Source organism: Peromyscus californicus, unplaced genomic scaffold (assembly GCF_007827085.1).
Source record: "Peromyscus californicus insignis strain IS unplaced genomic scaffold, ASM782708v3 Scaffold_8__1_contigs__length_139910024, whole genome shotgun sequence".
Lineage (NCBI taxonomy): Eukaryota > Metazoa > Chordata > Mammalia > Rodentia > Cricetidae > Peromyscus > Peromyscus californicus.
In genome coordinates, this window is record NW_026294606.1 from 4757747 (window position 1) to 4775279 (window position 17533).

General features: G+C 45.0%; 1 protein-coding gene across 1 annotated transcript in view; it reads left to right on the top strand.

Moving 5' to 3' along the window:
• Window positions 1–17030, top strand: part of Agtpbp1 (ATP/GTP binding carboxypeptidase 1) — a 268316-nt gene extending 251286 nt beyond the window's left edge. The window contains exons 27-28 of the transcript XR_008215687.1: window positions 6615–6722; window positions 6827–17030. The gene's annotated coding sequence lies outside the window, so the exon portion shown is untranslated. The remainder of the gene's footprint in view (window positions 1–6614; window positions 6723–6826) is intronic.
• Window positions 17031–17533: the final 503 nt, after the last annotated feature.

Genomic DNA, 17533 nt, shown 5'->3' on the forward strand with positions numbered 1-17533 from the left:
TAGTGGAAGGAAGTCAGGTCACTGGAGCAATCCCTCAAAAGGAGTGTTAGACTCCCAGTCTTTTCTGTCCCTCTGTCTTTCTGTCTTTGCTGCTGGGACAGAAGGAGGTAGACAGTTTCCTTTGCTATGGTTGCTGACCATGGTAACTAGGGCCACCACAAATCAGACAGACTGGAACCTCTAAATTTGTTGAGTCAAAAATCCATCTTCCCCCTTGGGAGCTGAGTGTCTTTGGTGTTTTGTGTCACAGTGATGGAAAGATAATAGATCATTTATCCAAATATATTATCTCATTTTTCTTAAGCATACCTGCTTGGCCTACAAACACATTCTCTTCTATTCTTCTGGTGTCTAAGTGTAGATAGGCCTCAAATCTGGCTTTGCTCTGTGACTTTGCCATCAGTCCAAGCGACTGGGCTCAGATATGACATATAACAGCATGTGGGCCCAACAGATTATATTGTATTTCCTTGTCTGTTTGTCTCCCCACCATGTCAGTGAGACAATTATATGCTCTGAGTAAAATGCATCAAAGGTTGTTATTACTATTGAGTTAAAATTGAGAATCTTTTTCCTGTTTGTGAGAAGACATAAGCACATGTGCTTGTGAGGGACTTTGTGGTTTTTCTTTTCCCCATGAAAGAGGAAGAAAGATGATTGTGTAGAGTCATAGAGGGGCTCATTTTACATCCCTGTCTCCAAAGGGTCTACTGCACTTCCTCAACAGCAATGCTTGCGCCATAAAGGTTCAGAGGAATTGGATGTTCTTGGATTTCTGTTAGAATTACAAGAATTTACCATGATGCCAAGACTTGAGACTGCAAATGTTGCATCGTTCCCGGGGGATTTAGAGTCACTTGTCATCCTCTGTTACTCCCATTGCTTCCAAAAGAGCAAAATCTGTCTCAGCTCCATCCTTAAATACTCAAAAATGTTTGAAATACTGTACCCTGATTCCAAAGCCTTCATCATTAAGAGGCAGGGACAGACAGGCAGACAGACACATCCACCCCCCCCCCAACACCCCACTGGGAAAGTTAGATTCTTATTGACATTTCAAACCATCAGGTAGCCTCATAGAGGCACATTCCTGTGAGGACAGCATTGACTTGAAGTGTTATAAGGGAAGTAGCTGGTACTAGAAGGAAAAGACAGAACTGGAAAGCAGACATGAGGTAGTCAACAAACCTTTCTTTAGAGGATGCTACCAATCAGCTGTTTTCTGAGAGACCAAGAAAGAAATCTTTGACTAACAGTACTTTATGCTGCCTGCTCATTGCTGCTGGGTAAAGCCGAGGAAACGACACAGCATGGATAAAGAGGGGACACACCTGTCTTCTCCCAGTGCTCTCATTTGGCCAATATTGAAAGAGAAACAGAGAACCAGTCATGTGATGTGCAGCATCAGCCATGGCATCACAAGGTCTTCTGAGGCCCCCTTGTGAGGATCCCTGCCTGCACCTCTTTAAACATCCCAGCGACTCCCTGGAGTCACGCAGCAGTGACTTGGAGTATGTCAACACAATTTAATCTTCCTCATCTCATATTTGTGCAGCTTTCCTCGGCAGTTCCTCCTTACCCTCTGGCCTTTTCCTTTGCCTACCAGACCTCACGGCATCCTACCTTCAATACAGGTCATCATAAGGAGAGAGTGAGCAGGGGGAGGGTTGGCTGGGGTGGGGAGGGCCGGGGTGGAGATGGGGCTGGGTGGGGAGTGGTAAGGTGGGATGGGGTTGGGGATGGGAGTGTCAGTTCCTTAGAGTTTGAAGTTCAAAAACTTGTTTTGATTTTAAGAATATGGATGTTTGAGTTATAGGAGTCCTGAAGGACCACAGAATGATGTTTACTCCAATAAAAGTCAATTACTTTTTTAATTTCCAACTCCCTAATAAAAGATAAAGATTTCCAAGGTTGTATGATGTTAGAAGGGATAATGAGAGTTGGTGCTCATGGAATCTGCCAGAAGGGCTCTATGTCTTACCCTCATTCTGCATGAATCTTCATGGGGCCACTTGAGAGCAAAGATGACCCAAGCTACCCTCCTTGCTCATATTTTGCCATTCTCTAGAATGAAAGGGAAATGACAAAGTATAATTTTTAATAAGTTAAAAACATAGTGAGCACATGACCAAGGGATTATCTGTTCTGTTGGGTAAAACATGTTGCAAGTTTATTGGCCAAACATAATGAGTCTGGACCTTAATTGTTAGTAAGAAGCCACGTTTCCCATCTCTAGACTATAGAGCTTTTATTAGTGTGATTTAATTGTGCAGTCAGGGCTTTGTTATGCTATTTCCATGTGTGAATGCACCATACCTGGATCATATTTACTCTTCCTTCCTAGTTCTCTCATCCTCACAATCCCCACATCATCACCTCCTCTTTTACTTTCAACAACCCCGCCCCAATTTTGCATGTGAGAGAAATCATGAGATGATGGCCTTCAAGATTTGACGACTTTTCTCTGACCTCTCGTTCCATCCACTTTCTTGCAAATGACATGGCTAGATTCTTTATGGTCAAATGAAACTCCACTGTGGACATTGTCTTTAGCCATAAACGCCCAACCATAACTACTGAAGGGCCCCTAAGCTGATAACTTGGCTGTTATGAATAGGGCAGTGATCAACATGTTTGCAGGTTTGATAGTGAATTGACTTGGATTCTTGGGGGTCTGTACCAGAAGCGGTATAGCTGGGACACATAGGTGTTCTATTGTAATTAGTTTTGAGCAACCTCCACACTAACTTCTATAGTTGCTTCATTAATTTACATGCTGAGCAACAATGTTTAAGGGCCCACTTTGCCCCCTATCCTTGCCAACGTTTACTAATTTTTCTTAATGATAGCCATTATGACTATAGTGAGGTGAAATATCAGAACAATTTAGATTTGCGTCTCCCTGAGGGATAAAAATGTCAAGGTTTTCTCATGTATTTGTTGGCCATGTATGTGTCATCTGAAAGGTGTCAGTTCAGTACACTTGCCCATTTATTGACTGGATTATTTCCTCTTTTGTTGTTTGACTTTCTGAGTTCCACCTCACAGTCTGGCATTAATTCCTGGTCACATGACCATCCTCTGTGCAGCTGACGAAGATACCCTGCCTCTTCTTTGAGGTTGTGCCTCTTTACTCTGGGAATTGTTTTCTTTGTGGTGTGGAGCTTTGCTTTTTAGGTTTAGTTATTTTATGTGATGGATGTTTTGCCTGCATGTGTATGTGTATCACATGCCTGCAGTGCCTGCTGAGGCCAGAAGAAGGCATTAGATCCCTTGGAACAAGGGTTATAGATAGCTGACAGTCACCTTGTTAGTGTTCTGCATAAAGGTGGATATTCCCCAAAAGCCACTTAAAGGAGCTAAAGCTGTTATTGTCCAGCAAGTGGCCCACACCCCAAGCTGGGCTGTGCCGGGTGGGCCATCTCAGGGGAGACTGAACTTGGCGAAAGGGTAGAGAGTTCAGGAACGTGTTTATTAAAGGAGCCAGGGAGCCAGGGCCCACTGTTCCCTGAGTTACTGTGAAGTGGGAGGAGACATTGGAGAAGTTGCCTTAGGGAAGAATGTGACCAGCCTTGTGGAGAGAGACTTTGGTTGGCTAGAGTGGTCCCTTCCATCTCTGGATGGTTCTGTTCTGCAAGGCTGCATCCTGGTGCAATCCTGAGAAGGAATTACTTCAGGATGAGTTTGCTGTAGCAGCAAAACATTAGTCTTGTAAAGGAAATTTGACTAAAAAACATGGTTTACAAGATTTTAAACAGAGATGCTTAACTTAAAAACACAGTGCTCTCATGATGCCTTTAAGACGTTTGAGCCTCCTCTGAAATAAACCATTCCCTCTATAAATTTTGTCCACATAGTAATTTTCAAATTCCATGGAACAGATACTTAAATGGTGTAATGCAGTGTGAAAGAAAATTGGGCTCCTTATTCCTTCAAATTATTTGGGATAATTTCTGCATTTTAGATGCAGGAAGTACTGAAGATTTCCTAAATCCTCAATGTGGAGTCAATAAGGAGATGGGAGCCTTAGTCTCAGCGACCATAGGTTCTTAGTTTTCCCGAAAAGAGTTGGGAAACACCCAACTCAAGCTGATTTCCTGTTTGCTGCGGCTCTGGGTTAGTGACTCAGTTTGTGTTTTATGAGCCATCTGCCGACCTCACAATCTTGTGCTGTGTCTGCCTTGGGATCTTTTCTCAAGACACAGGGGTTGTGTGAGGTCCTCAAATCGTGACAGTTTTATGTCACGAGGATCTAGGGAACAGAATGGGAAACACCTGGAACTGTACACAGATGGACAGTCAGAAACACATACACACACACACACACACACACACACACACACACACACACACACACACATAGACAATGACATATAGACATACATATATGTATACAGACATACATATACATATATGCATAGACACACACAAACACAAGTATACAGATGCAAACAGACACACACACACATACACACAGACACAAAGATAACTATACCCAGACACACAGAAGTACACAGATAGACAGAAACACATATACACATACATATATATAAATACACAGATTGATAAATACAGACACAAACACACACACACTCATATACATAGACACACAACCACACACACAGACACATAATCTCTCTCTCTGTCTTACACACACACACACACACACACACACACACACACATACACACACACACCATATTCTCTCCCTCTCCTCCCCTTCTCCGTCTGGCTCTTCCTCTCCCCTTTTTCTCTCTCTCTCTTCCTCTACTTCTCTCCCTCTCCCTTCCTCTACCTTCCCCCTCCCTCTCTCCTCCCTCCTCTCCCTCATCATATACCCAACAACGGTTGTAAAAAGCAGTGCAGACACAGGTATCATTGAGTTGTATTCACTCCCAGTGCTGGTATCCTGAAAATAGCTTCCAAACCTTTTTCTGGGGCTGGAGAGATGCTCAGTGCTTAAGAGCACTGGTCACTCTTGCAGAAGACATGGGTTTGGTGTACTTTCCCATGTGGCAGCTCACAACCATCTACAATTCTAGTTCCAGGGGATCTGATGCCCTCTTCTGGCCTCTACAGGCACTACACACATATGATGCACAGACACAAACATGCAGGCAAACACTTATACACATAAAAATAAATCAATCATCAAAAACTCATCTTCTATCTCCATCTTTATAGCCAGCTACCATGAAGGAATTATATGAGATTGGGGAAGAAAAAATTTTTTTTGTTTTTTGAGATAGGGTTTCTCTGTGTAGCTTTGGTGCCTGTCCTGGATCTCACTCTGTAGACTAGGCTGGCCTCAAACTCATGAAGATCCACCTGGCTCTGCCTCCCGAGTGCTGGGATTATAGGCGTGCACCACCACTGCCCAGCAAGAAACTTTTTAAATGGACTGACAATACAGATAATGAGATAAGGCACTTGGAAGTCAAGCAGCTTGTCCAGACCCCAAGGGTTGATGGTAGAGTTTGGACAAGGATGCTAGTGATGTTGGTGTGACACTTAGGGACAGCAGTGCATGAGAAGCTCATGGGCAAGCTTCCTGATTCATGGCTTTTATGTTTCCGTTTGCTGGAGCACAAAGAAGCATTTTGAGACTTTCCACCATTTTTAACTGAGTTCAGATAACAGGTATAATGATGTCTTTGTGTGTGTAGAATCTAGTCTATGGATTTTCTACAACTATGAAATATATACGTAGTTTAAAAGACACAATAGTAGGAGCTATTTCATGTCTCAGCTTATTGCCAGCATGCCATTCCCTACTAAGGGAACCACTTTTTTCTGTTTCTTTTGCCATTTATGCCCCTTTCTCTCTCTAATATTCTATTCTATAAAATAGAAGCATGGGCTAATCCTCAATCATCCAAAGCAGCTGTTAGTTTTCTGTGCTGTTTGAGAACTTTCAGTCCACTTGAGTAGTTGTTAAAGGTTTATTTATTATTTTTGTTTTATGTGTATGAATGTTTGTCTACATATGTGCATGCTTCATGTGCATACAATGCCTGAAGAGGCCAGAAGAGGACTTTGGATTCCCTGGAACTAGAGTTACAGACAGTTGTGAGCCATGGTGTGGGTGCTGGAAACATTCCCTGAAAGAGCAATCAGTGCTCTTAACTGCTGAGCTGTCTCTACAGCCCCTGGGGTATTTCTTAAATTAGAATCTGACATTAAATTTCTCATGGTCTCCCAAGTTAGCACAAGATCCATTGAGTTTTGATAAAGAAAATGTATATGACATTTCTAGTCTGACAGGTAATGTTGGTTGTCAACTAGACTAGAGCTAAGTATGTTAAAAAAACTTGTCACCTCGGTTCTGGATGTGGGGCATCTACAGGGAAGATTGGCCTGTGCATCAGGACTGAACAGGAGAGACCTGTCCTGGATTGAGAGCAGCAGTGTGTCTACTGAAACAAAGCAGAAGAAGAGGACACACTGGAAGCACAGGCAGGTCCTTCTTGAGTGGGTATATTGACCCACATTGTCACCTGCAGACAGCAGACTCCAGACTCCTTTGAAGGATCTACAGCCTATGATGAAGCTTTGGGCCTTTGGCCTCAGGCTGAGGCTGCATCACTGACTTTTATCTCTCTTCTGTTTTACAGCTTAAGGCTCCTTGGTTTGAGTGGATACTTCAGGATTACTCAGCCTCTGTTCATGTGAGCCAATGTAGTGTTGGTTCTGTCTGTAGAGACACCTCCTTCATCTCACAGGCAAGTGTTGTGAGGCAAGTCTACCTCTATTACAACCTTTATAGACACATAATCATGTAGGGTCCACGTGTTTTGAGATATGTGTTGACATTCTTGTTTTTCAGTGTTGAGTGATGAGACCCAAGGAGTTTAATTCCAAAGTGACATAACGTGGAATTGGAAGCCTGTTCCCTGACTGAACACCAACCAGTCCTCAGTGTTCCATGCTGCCTGTACAAGAAAGTTCCATGCAAACAAAATTGTCTTCTACCCTTACCATGATTTTAATATGGCCTGGGCCCCTCCCTGGTTCATGCATTGGAGACCTGGCCTTTTTTGTTTTTGTTTTTGTTTTTGTTTTTTTTTGAGACAGGGTTTCTCTGTATAGCTTTGCACCTTTCCTGGAACTCACTCTGTAGCCCAGGCTGGCCTCGAACTCACAGAGATCTACCTGCCTCTGTCTCCTGAGTGCTGGGATTAAAGGTGTGCGCCACCACCGCCCGGCTGAGTCCTGGCCTTTAGTGTATGATTTAATAGGTGCTGAGACCTTTGAGATGTGATTAGACATGGGGGCTGTCTCAGTGAAGGGCCTAATGTAGTCCCCAGAAGAGCAGGTCAGTTATATTGAGAGCTGGTCATTATACATCAGGTTAGCCTCTTCTCTCTCTTTGCTTCCTCTTTCCTCCTTCTCCTTTTTTTTCTACTTGTGAGTCATCGTGTGGTCCTTACTACAAGCCTGACGATAATGCTTTCTTGCCTCCCAGAATCATGAACCTGGTTTGCCTTTTTTTCCCCATTTGTTTTTAAGAGAAGACCCTACCTCATAGCCCACACTGCCCTGGAATCACTATGTAGCCCAGGATGACCTTAAATATATCTGCCTCAGTCTTCTAAATACTGGGCTATCGACTTCAAATACTGGTCAGGTTCTTTTCTTTATAACTTGTCTAGTCTCAAGTGTGTTGTCACAGCAACACAGAATATACCAAAGTAAAATATTTTAGATGTCTTTAGATATGACGGCACCCACTCCTTCCTTGTTACAAGCACATTTTTGCCAAGGGAATTCTGTGGGTCGATAGAACTATACATATCACCCCATGAGGGGTTTACTAGATGGGAAGCCCACCGTCTTCTGGTGGAAGTAGGGAGCCCAGATTCCAAGTGGATTTGAGAGCAAATAGGCTGAAGCTAAAGTCCAAACACAGCATTTGTTCAGGGCAGGGTTTGAGGGAGTGAAAACTGACAGTGATGTTGGGACTCGGGCATGCAGCCGTCAGGGAAGGCCTTCTACAACACAGGAATGGCACTTTTTCACCTTTCTTTTTCCTTGGCACAAGAGTCCCATTTCATGCGCTGCCCACCATAGACCCCAAAACAACAGGGTCATCTCCACTCCGGCCATATGAAGTGCACGTTCAATGGAAACTGTAGTTTGACTTTTGAGTTGAGATTGCCTCCAAATCTGGTGGTAGGTCCTAGTGTATGTTGTCATGGTGTTGGGTGTTGATAGTGAGGGCCAGTTTCTAGTCACCACACAATCACTAGAGAAACAAAGACACCCCAGCATGCTGGAGTTCAGCAGGTTACACATGTTGGACATGTTTGGATTACAGACATTTAAAAATAAATTTCATTAATTCTTGAGAATTACACACAATGTGTTTTGAGCATTTCATTTTCACTCCATTCCCAACTCTTCCTAAATCCATCTTACCTTCCTATTCTCCAAACTTTGTGTCCTCTTTTTTCCCCCATAATCCATCAATTCCAATTTGTACTGCCCACAGACTCCTGGGTGTTGTCTGTCTGCAGGAGTATAGTCAATCTACCAGGGGCTATGCCTTTGAAGAACACTGACTCTCCCTTTCCTGAACGCCATCAAGTGTCTATAGCTTCCCAGTTGGGGGTGGGAGCTTGTGAATCCCTCACCATTCCATGTTAGAATGTCGACTGCCTTGATTTTGTGCAAGCAATCACTGCACAAAACTGCTGTGCATTCATGAGTGTAGAGGTCCTGTTGACTGGTGACATTTTCAACTTATGATGGGTTTATCAGTCTGTGACCCTCTTGGAAGTAGAAATTAGGCATACATATAGATATTTGATCCCAATCCCATTTAAAGTAGAAACAACAACAATAATAATAATAAAACAATAATTTTCTGTCTCATGCATGTGACATTTTACCACCTGAGCTACACCCCATCCCCAGCCCTTGAGGTAGATAGATTTGAGAAATTAAATGGAACTGAGGGAAATTAGGTCAAGAAACCCTGAAGACTGGGGAGTCGGGTGTGTGAAGGAGATGGGAAAGGAATCAGAATTACTAATAAGCTGTGGTTTTCTCCAAAGAGCTGGAATGAAGCCTGTATCTTCATCGTTGAAAGAAGCTGTATTTTGGATAGTCTCACTCAGTCAGAGAGGTGCTCCACACACCACATCCTTGACCTGACACCTTCCTGTGGCAGGTCTTCCCTTCCATGATCTCATTCCCCTAGTTGACTGTGCAGGCAGAAGAGGGAAATGTCTGGGCCGTGCTTCTTAAGGTCCAGATTAGCTTCATTTCCATCTGACTGGGGACAGATGGATGGCTGTGAATGGACAGCAGCCCGAGGGTCAGCTGGGGGTAAGCTATTCCACTTGGCTTCTTATTGTACTCTAGAAATTTTTTTCCTCTAGGATCTAAATTTTTCCAATTCTGTTTTCCCTGCTCTTGACATTTTGCCCATTGCTCCTCTTCCTCTGTTAGTCTTTGATGTTTTTATAGTCCAGTAAGAAGCCAAGTGGAAATAGCTTACCCCCAACTGGACGGAGTGAGACCATCCAAAATACAGTTTCTTTCAATAATGAAGATACAGCCTGCAGCCATAGCCGTTGGTTCAGGTGTACCACTTCTGTATAAGTAGGTGCCAAATGATCTTTTAAGAGGTATCTGGCATCACCTTGACAGAAATGGAAACACATACTGAGAGATAAACTAGAAAGATGTATAGTAAGAGGGAAAGTCTATTATGTATATGCTGCAGGCTTTCGTGCCTGTGGGAGGGATCTGAATTTATAATGTTGACAGAAAGCACACAGTGACCCCCAGGCCATCCCGACACATACTACAGAATCTGCACAGTTAAATCTTTCTAAGTCGGTACCCTCTGGCTGTTGGCCAACAGAAGGCCTGAAGTCCAGACTTCCCAGGGACTGAGGAAAGAAAACTGTTGAGCCTTTGGAACTCTTTCAAAGCTCTCAGGACATTAGGAGGCCATTTGGTGGTCTGAGAAAGCTAATTCACTAACACAAACCAGGATTGGACCACATAGCACATGCAACTCTGCAAGGCAGTTGTTTGCTTCTTGTCCCCCAGCAATGGAGGGTCACTACTGTTGACTTTGTCCCTTCCCACCACCCCTCACATTGTCTTCTGAGCATCACTTTATTACAGCACTTGGGACAATCTGCTTTTCATCAGAATTGCTTGGTGCCAACATAAGAGTGTGCTGTGAGAGTGTCCTATAGACATGGCCGAGCTGGAGGGAAAGGTGGACACAAAGCCCAAGAACTCAGGGACCCCAAGAAAGGAAAACCTGGTCCAGGAAGGAAGAGCAAGGAAAGGAGGCGAGATCATGAATGGTAAGGGAAGGATTGCAGCTCTTGTTTTCCTAAGGATGTCTGAAAGGGTTGTGCATCAAGAGCACAGACTAACAGACAACAGCTACCACCTGACATCGGGACTTGAGGAAGGAGAGAAAGGAGGAGCCTGCCTCCAAGATGGATGAGAACAAGGCAGGGAAGAAAGTTTGGCCAGAGCTGAAATAGGGAAGAGTTCTCAGATTGGTCAAGACCCTTGTGCATGGGGGAGCCACAGGAATGCTGGGCTGTAGCTGAAAACACTTTTAGGGTCCTGTCTATGAAGGCAGGTTTCTAGCATAGACCACTGCCTCGAATACTCTGGGGAACAAACCTCCTTTGATGAAAAGATTTCTTTATTCTATATTGAAAATTCGCAGTGTTGTTCCAATTTATATTTTTGAATCAACTATTTCTCTGTTGTAGAGCTGAGCAGAGCACTATGAGACATCATCAGCATCCACAGCTCTCCTCACTCTGGCCTTTTTCTCTGTTGTGGAGCTGAGCAGAGCACTGTGAGACATTGCTGTGGGATGGTCTGTATGGCAAATGTGTTGCTCTGATTGGTTAGTAAATAAAACACTGATTGGCCAGTAGCCAGGCAGGAGGAAGTGTAGGCGGGACAAGGAGGAGAAGAATTCTGGGAAGTGGAAGGCTGAGTCAGAGACACTGCCAGCCTCTACCATGACAAGCAGCATGTGAAGATGCCAGTAAGCCACGAGCCACGTGGCAAGGTATAGATTTATAGAAATGGATTAATTTAAGATATAAGAACAGTTAGCAGAAGCCTGCCACGGCCATACAGTTTGTAAGCAATATAAGTCTCTGTGTTTACGTGGTTGGGTCTGAGTGGCTGTGGGACTGGCAGGTGAGAGAGATTTGTCCTGACTGTGGGCCAGGCAGGAAAACTCTAGCTACAAGACATTATCAGCATCCACAGCTCTCCTCACTCTGGCCTGCACCACCTGCCCACTGAGCTGCAAGTAGCTGATCACTCTTCTGGGGCCCTCAACATGTCTGAGTTCTCTGGGACACTAAATGTAGAAGCCATGTTGCTCTGGGAGTTACCAAGGTCTGAGAATGCTTTCTCCAAAATCTCCATCTTGTGAAATCTCGGTCTCCTAAGTTAACGATATTCAAAGATGAGGAGACCTTTGAGGGGTGGAGTCTACAGGGAGGTCGCTGGTCACCATGGCCCTATACAAGGATTCATGCTGGTCTCAAAAATTTTGGATTAGGTCTCTCCGAAGATGACTTCTTCCCAGAGGAGAACAGGTTGCTATGAGATGGAAGCTGGTCCCTCCCTGGGGTTTCTCTTTCTCTGTCTGTTTTTGTCTCTGTCTGTCTATCTGTCTGCCTGCCTGTCTGCCTGCCTGTCTGCTTGCCTGTATGTCTTCTCTCTCCTCTCTCTCTCTTCCCCCCACTCTCTCTCTCTCTCTCACACACACACACCATGGATATTCTATACCACGAATGCTTCCTGAACTGTGATATAAATAAACATTGCCTTTATAAAGTATACGCTTTCAGATCCTTTGTTATAGCAACATAAAACAAACCAGAACGGAGACACTCTCTGCTGTCCTTTTGATGTTACATTTGGGGGTGGAGCAAGGATAAAGCAACTCATGGTTTTCCTACAGCTTCTCAAATATTCAAGGAAAACTGCAAAGTCGGGAGTTTCTTCCCTCCTATGTAACATGGAAGCACTGGAAGCCACAAGGGCTGTCCCGCAGGGTCACTCAGTGCTGGACACAGCCATCTTGTTCTAGTCTCCTCCTCCTCCTGTGATCTTGTACTTGACAAGCTCCTGTGCCCATCCCAGCTTTTTGTCTCAAGACGGATCTGAGGTGGTGACTGGCAGGAAGCTGTGTCTCCTCAGAACAGCGTGTGGCTTGGTTTTGTTTGATGTCTCAACTCACTTAAGAATTCCTGTGTCCTCTCAAGAGAGGGAAGAAATGTTTCCTATCAAAAGGGGCATAAACACCTGTGGGATTCAGGACAGTTCTTTTTCCATGGCAGAGCCCCAAGACTGGCCAGGGAATTTCAGGAAGGTATGTGTGGTTTAGGGAGCTACAGTCTCTGAGCCCCTTGACTCAGCTCAGTTAGCAAGAGCTGCTCACCTTCTTATCTCTGAGGGTTTGAACCTTAAGAACCAATCAACGTGGTGCCAGACCATGAGACTCCAGGTATTCTGTAGAATCAGAACTAGGCTACTGATATCCCTAACATCTGTGCTATTTTACAGAATGACCTTGCCTTCAAGAGGCTGGATCTTTTTCTCTCCCCTCAAATACTGGCTGGCTCCTCATGTGACTCTCCTAAAACCAAGAAGAGGTGGTGGCAGATGTGACATTACTTGGCATCCACAACAAAGGGAGAAGAGGCTATGCAGCTGGTCTCTGGTTCTCCTGGGATGCTCACTAGGCAGGAAGCCACATGGAGAAAATCCAGTCACCAGACTGTCACAAGGGAGAAGATGCATACTGTTTCTGGGTCCTCGGTCCAGCTGAGCTCGCAACAACACCTAGGCTCATCTGCAGGCCATATGCTAGGCATCTTGGACATTCACCCAGTGGGGTCTCCAGATGTCCAAAGCCTGAATCAACATCCAACTTCAGCCCTATGGGAAGCTGAGGGAAAATAAACTTAGCAATTCCCAAATTCTTGAATCACAAAGTCATGAACTAAATAAAATGGCCACTTAAAGCTTTGGGAAATCATTTGTTACACAGACATGCCCCAGGGTGACCTTCCTGGGAGGGCACTGGTGAGTCTAACCCCACTGGGCCTCTGTGCCACCAGATGGCGGCCCAGTGGGGTTAGAATGCTAGCTGAGAAGGAACTGGCTGTCAGGCCAGCTCGGGGTGCCCCCGGGTGGCAGTGTAGCATCTGGTAGCATTATCCACTCTGCAGACCCAGTCAGGGTCAGGCTGTCGGGCACGTAGCCCCTGCTCAGTAAATGTTAGTAGTTTCATGAACTGATGTTGAGAAAAGGGAAGAACATGGAAGCTTTGAGTTAATTCAAGATTTGGGAATGAGGCAGAGGAGCAGACAGCTGACAGATGCCTCAGCATAAGAAAAGCCTTTGTGCTCCCAACCAAAAGGGGCTCCAGTATTCTGAGACATACTTTTTAAAAATTACTTTTTAAAAATTAATTTTGTGTATATAGCTGGTTTTGTTTTGTTTTTGCCTGTATGTATGTGGGTGCACCGTGTGCGTGCAGCCAGAAGAAGGCATCAGAGTCCCTGGAACTGGAGTTAGAGGTGGTCGGGAGCCACTGTGTGGGTATCAGGAATCGAACCCTGGTCCTCTGGAAGAGCCCTCAGTGCTCTTAACTGCTGAGCTGTCTCTTCACCCCAGAAATGCCAATTTTTGTGTGAGAGGGAAAACATGAGCTCACCTTCTGGGGTGAATCTCAACTAAGTGAGGCAGAGGCAAGGTCAGATTTCTAATTCTGTGCCCTGTCCCCATGGAGTGCATGGCCTTAGCAGGTAGATCAGCTCTGTGCCCCGTCCCCATGGAGTGCATGGCCTTAGCAGGTAGATCAGCTCTGTGCCCTGTCCCCATGGAGTGCATGCTTTAGCAGGTAGATCAGCTCTGTGCCCCGTCCCCATGGAGTGCATGCTTTAGCAGGTAGATCAGCTCTGTGCCCCGTCCTCATGGAGTGCATGCTTTAGCAGGTAGATCAGCTCTGTGCCCCGTCCCCATGGAGTGCATGCTTTAGCAGGTAGATCAGCTCTGTGCCCTGTCCCCATGGAGTGCATGGCTTTAGCAGGTAGATCAGCTCTGTGCCCCTGTCCCCGTGGGGTGTGCTGCTTTAGCAGGTAGATCAGCTCTGTGCCCCATCCCCATGGAGTGCATGCTTTAGCAGGTAGATCAGTTCTGTGTCCCTGTCCCCATGGGGTGTGCTGCTTTAGCAGGTAGATGAGCTAGAGATCACCTTTCCATTACAAACTGATCTAGCTCTCTGTATTTTTAAGAAGTTTAATTAAAAATAATACCTCAGGCTTCTAAAGTGTTTCATTTGTATGAAGTCTAAATAAAATATCCCCTTTCCCCCCATCAAGTTTTCTGTGTACCTAATAACTCAGAGTCCTTTCTAAGCATGTCAGGAGACAGTTGTAGACATTTACATGAAAGTTGTGACCAAACTCACTGTCCAAAGAATGCAGGTCATTCTGCCCACACATTTTACAATCCCAGCTTCTGACACCTCTGCTCTTGTGGGACAGTGTGGGCTCCTACTGTTGTCTTAAAATTTTTCCACTTGACAGTAAATCAAGCCTCAGGCGGTCAAGGACTCTCTCTGTTGAGCAGCTCATAGCTCATCCTGGTCCTCTGGTTCCTGCAGTCTTCCTGATGCCTCTTCTGCGATGTTCCATGACCTAGGCTCAGGGCCTGTGCTGTCAGCCCATCAGTCTGCTGTGGGCGTCCCAGTCAGTTGTGCGCTGCATTTTGACCAGTTGTGGATTTCTGTGATGGTGTGTGTCTGCTGCAGAGGGAAGTTTCTTTCATGAGAAGTGATAGCTACACTTACCTCTACAAGGACAAGCATCTAGAATGTAACTAGGGATTACACTGGTTTAGGGCCCATGACCTCAAGGACCAGCCACAGGTAGTTGGCTAACTTTACAGGTAGGGTGAAAATAATATAAACTTAGTACTCATGTATGAAATTCTCAAAAATAACAATAAAAGAAATGCAAAAATTAAAACAATAGACCTCAATAGAAGCTTGCTTGCTGTTACATTCTCTTATTTTCAAAGCTATATATACTCTTGAAGCCACAGGATCCTTCTTTATTCACCGATGACTCTTGTCACAGTTAGTTGTCAACTTGATGTAAGCCTAGAGTCACCTGGGGAGAGGGAACACAACTGAAGAATTACCTGAATCAGAATGGCCAGTAGGCATGTCTGTGGGGCATTTCTTAATTGCTTTGATGAAGGAGGGCTCAGGGTGGTATCACCCCTGGGCAGGTGACTGGCTGTATAAGAAGGATACGAGCTGAGCAAGCCAGTAAGCAGCATTCCTCCACAGTCTTTGCTTCAACGTTGTGCCTGAGTTCCTTTGTAGTTGGTTGTTTTTACTCTTTGCTCTTTTGGCTCTTTGTGGGGCTCACCACTAAGTTCCCAAAATAAATACATGGAGGCTTACTATTACTTATAAGTGCTGGCCTTAGGTTGGCTTGTTTCTTGCTAGCTTTTCTTAACTTAAATTATCCTGTTTACTTTTTGTGTCTGGGCTTTTACCTTTCTCTGTTTCTGTATATCTTTTCTTTCCTTCTTACTCCATGTCTGGCTGGGTGACTGGGTGGCTGGCCCCTTCTTTTCTCACTCCTTGACCTTTTGCTCTTTTCTTATTTCCTCCCAGATTTCTACATATTCTCTCTGCCTGCCAGCCCCACCTACCCTTTCTCCTAATGGCCATTCAGCTCTTTACGAGACCATCAGGTGTTTTAGGCAGGCAAAGTAACACAGCTTCACAGCTAAACAAATGCAATGTAAAGGAAATCAACACATCTTTGCATTTTTAAACTAATGTTCCACAGCATAAACAAATGTAACACATCTTAAAATAATATTCCACAACATTCCTTCCCATGACTTCCCTCAGTGATGAACTATGACCTGGGAGCATAAGATGAAATAAACCCTTTCCTCCCCAAGTGGCTTTGGTCATGGTGCAATCACAGCAACAGAAAGCCAGCTCGAACACTCGTTAATCTGACATGCCTGTTTCCAAACACCCAGCTTGGAGCTCTTAGGCACATGTTGAAGACAGAACTTTTTCCAGTAGGTCACTGATATACTTCATAAAAAAAAACAGAACATTTTACAAGGAAAGTGTTTATGAAATAAACATGTTCTTTTGTTTTGAAGAAAACTGAGGACGGGGCCTGTGATCCAATAGGATGCTGAATCTCTGCATGCCAATCAAAGCCACCAGAGCCAAGCTTCTGCTTTGGACCAAGGAATCTGAAAGGAAATGTGTAGATCCTGTAACCAGTCTTGTGCCCACATGAGACTTCGAAAGAAGTTATATGTGATAAATTCGGACACATTCTTAAATAACGTCTTTCAAAGGATGGAACTTCCACTCCCTGTCTATGGCAGCGATCATCTCAGGAGAAGGGCCTGGACACAGGGGCAATGGTGAATGCTGAAGTCAGGGTCTGCCTTCTGCATTTCCCAGCACCCTCTTCATGGGAGCCCAGTGATGGTAGCAGAGCACCAGTGGCCATGCCTGACATTGCAGTCATGGCAACCAGAGCTAGGAGCTTTGCTTTCCTGAATCCCACCCACTGTGACTCTGGCCAGTTTAACTTGCTGTCACCCTGGGATTCTATTACCTGTGGTTAGTAACAGTTTAACTTTCTGTCACCCTGTGATCCTCCTCTATCAGCTGTGGTTGGTGACGTACTTGGCGGGAGGGTTAGGATGATTAACTGTGATGATGTTCATGAGACCTTTCTGGTAGTTCTTGGCAGTGGATGTGACTTTGGGAAGTCCTGTGTAAGCACTGGCAGAGCTGCTCCCCATCACACCTGTGATCGCATGCAGTCTCCAGACCGCAAGGACCTCACATGGGAGCTATGAAAGCCACTGGACTCTGAGCAAGGTTGGCAGTTGTATGCAGTGAGTAGTCTGGGTAGAGGAGATATGGAAGACCAAAGACAATAAACCACTCTTCTAGGAAATGAATTTTCTCTGTTTGTGGGGAAAGTGGCTGCCCTCTTTCAGAAATGTACAGAAGGCATCAGATTGCAGGCACTGTTCATCCATGTCTGCCTGGCTTTTCCTCAGAGGGTGGGTTTTGGGCAGAAAAAGCTGAGAGGATTCTGCTTACAAAGGCAACTGGCTGTGTAGACCAAGATTCTCTCAGTTTTCGTCCAGACTTCATTACTTGGGCCATGCACACAGATGTAAGTGTTTGGATTTTAAGAGATGGAGCATTTAGCTATCAAAGCATTTGACCCTCCCACTCAGACTCCATGGAACCAGAGCAATGGCTCCTTGGAGGGAAATCCCGTCTCTTCTTCCTTCCAAGGCAGTTGAGTAGGACATGGTGGTGCCATCCTTTCCTGAGTTTCAAATATAAACTCACTTATCCTCCTTGCCTGATGATTACTTATCACCAGGGGGCACGTGGCCTTGGAGACACTGTCTGAGGTGATTGGCAGGTTCAGCTTCTGGAGGGTCA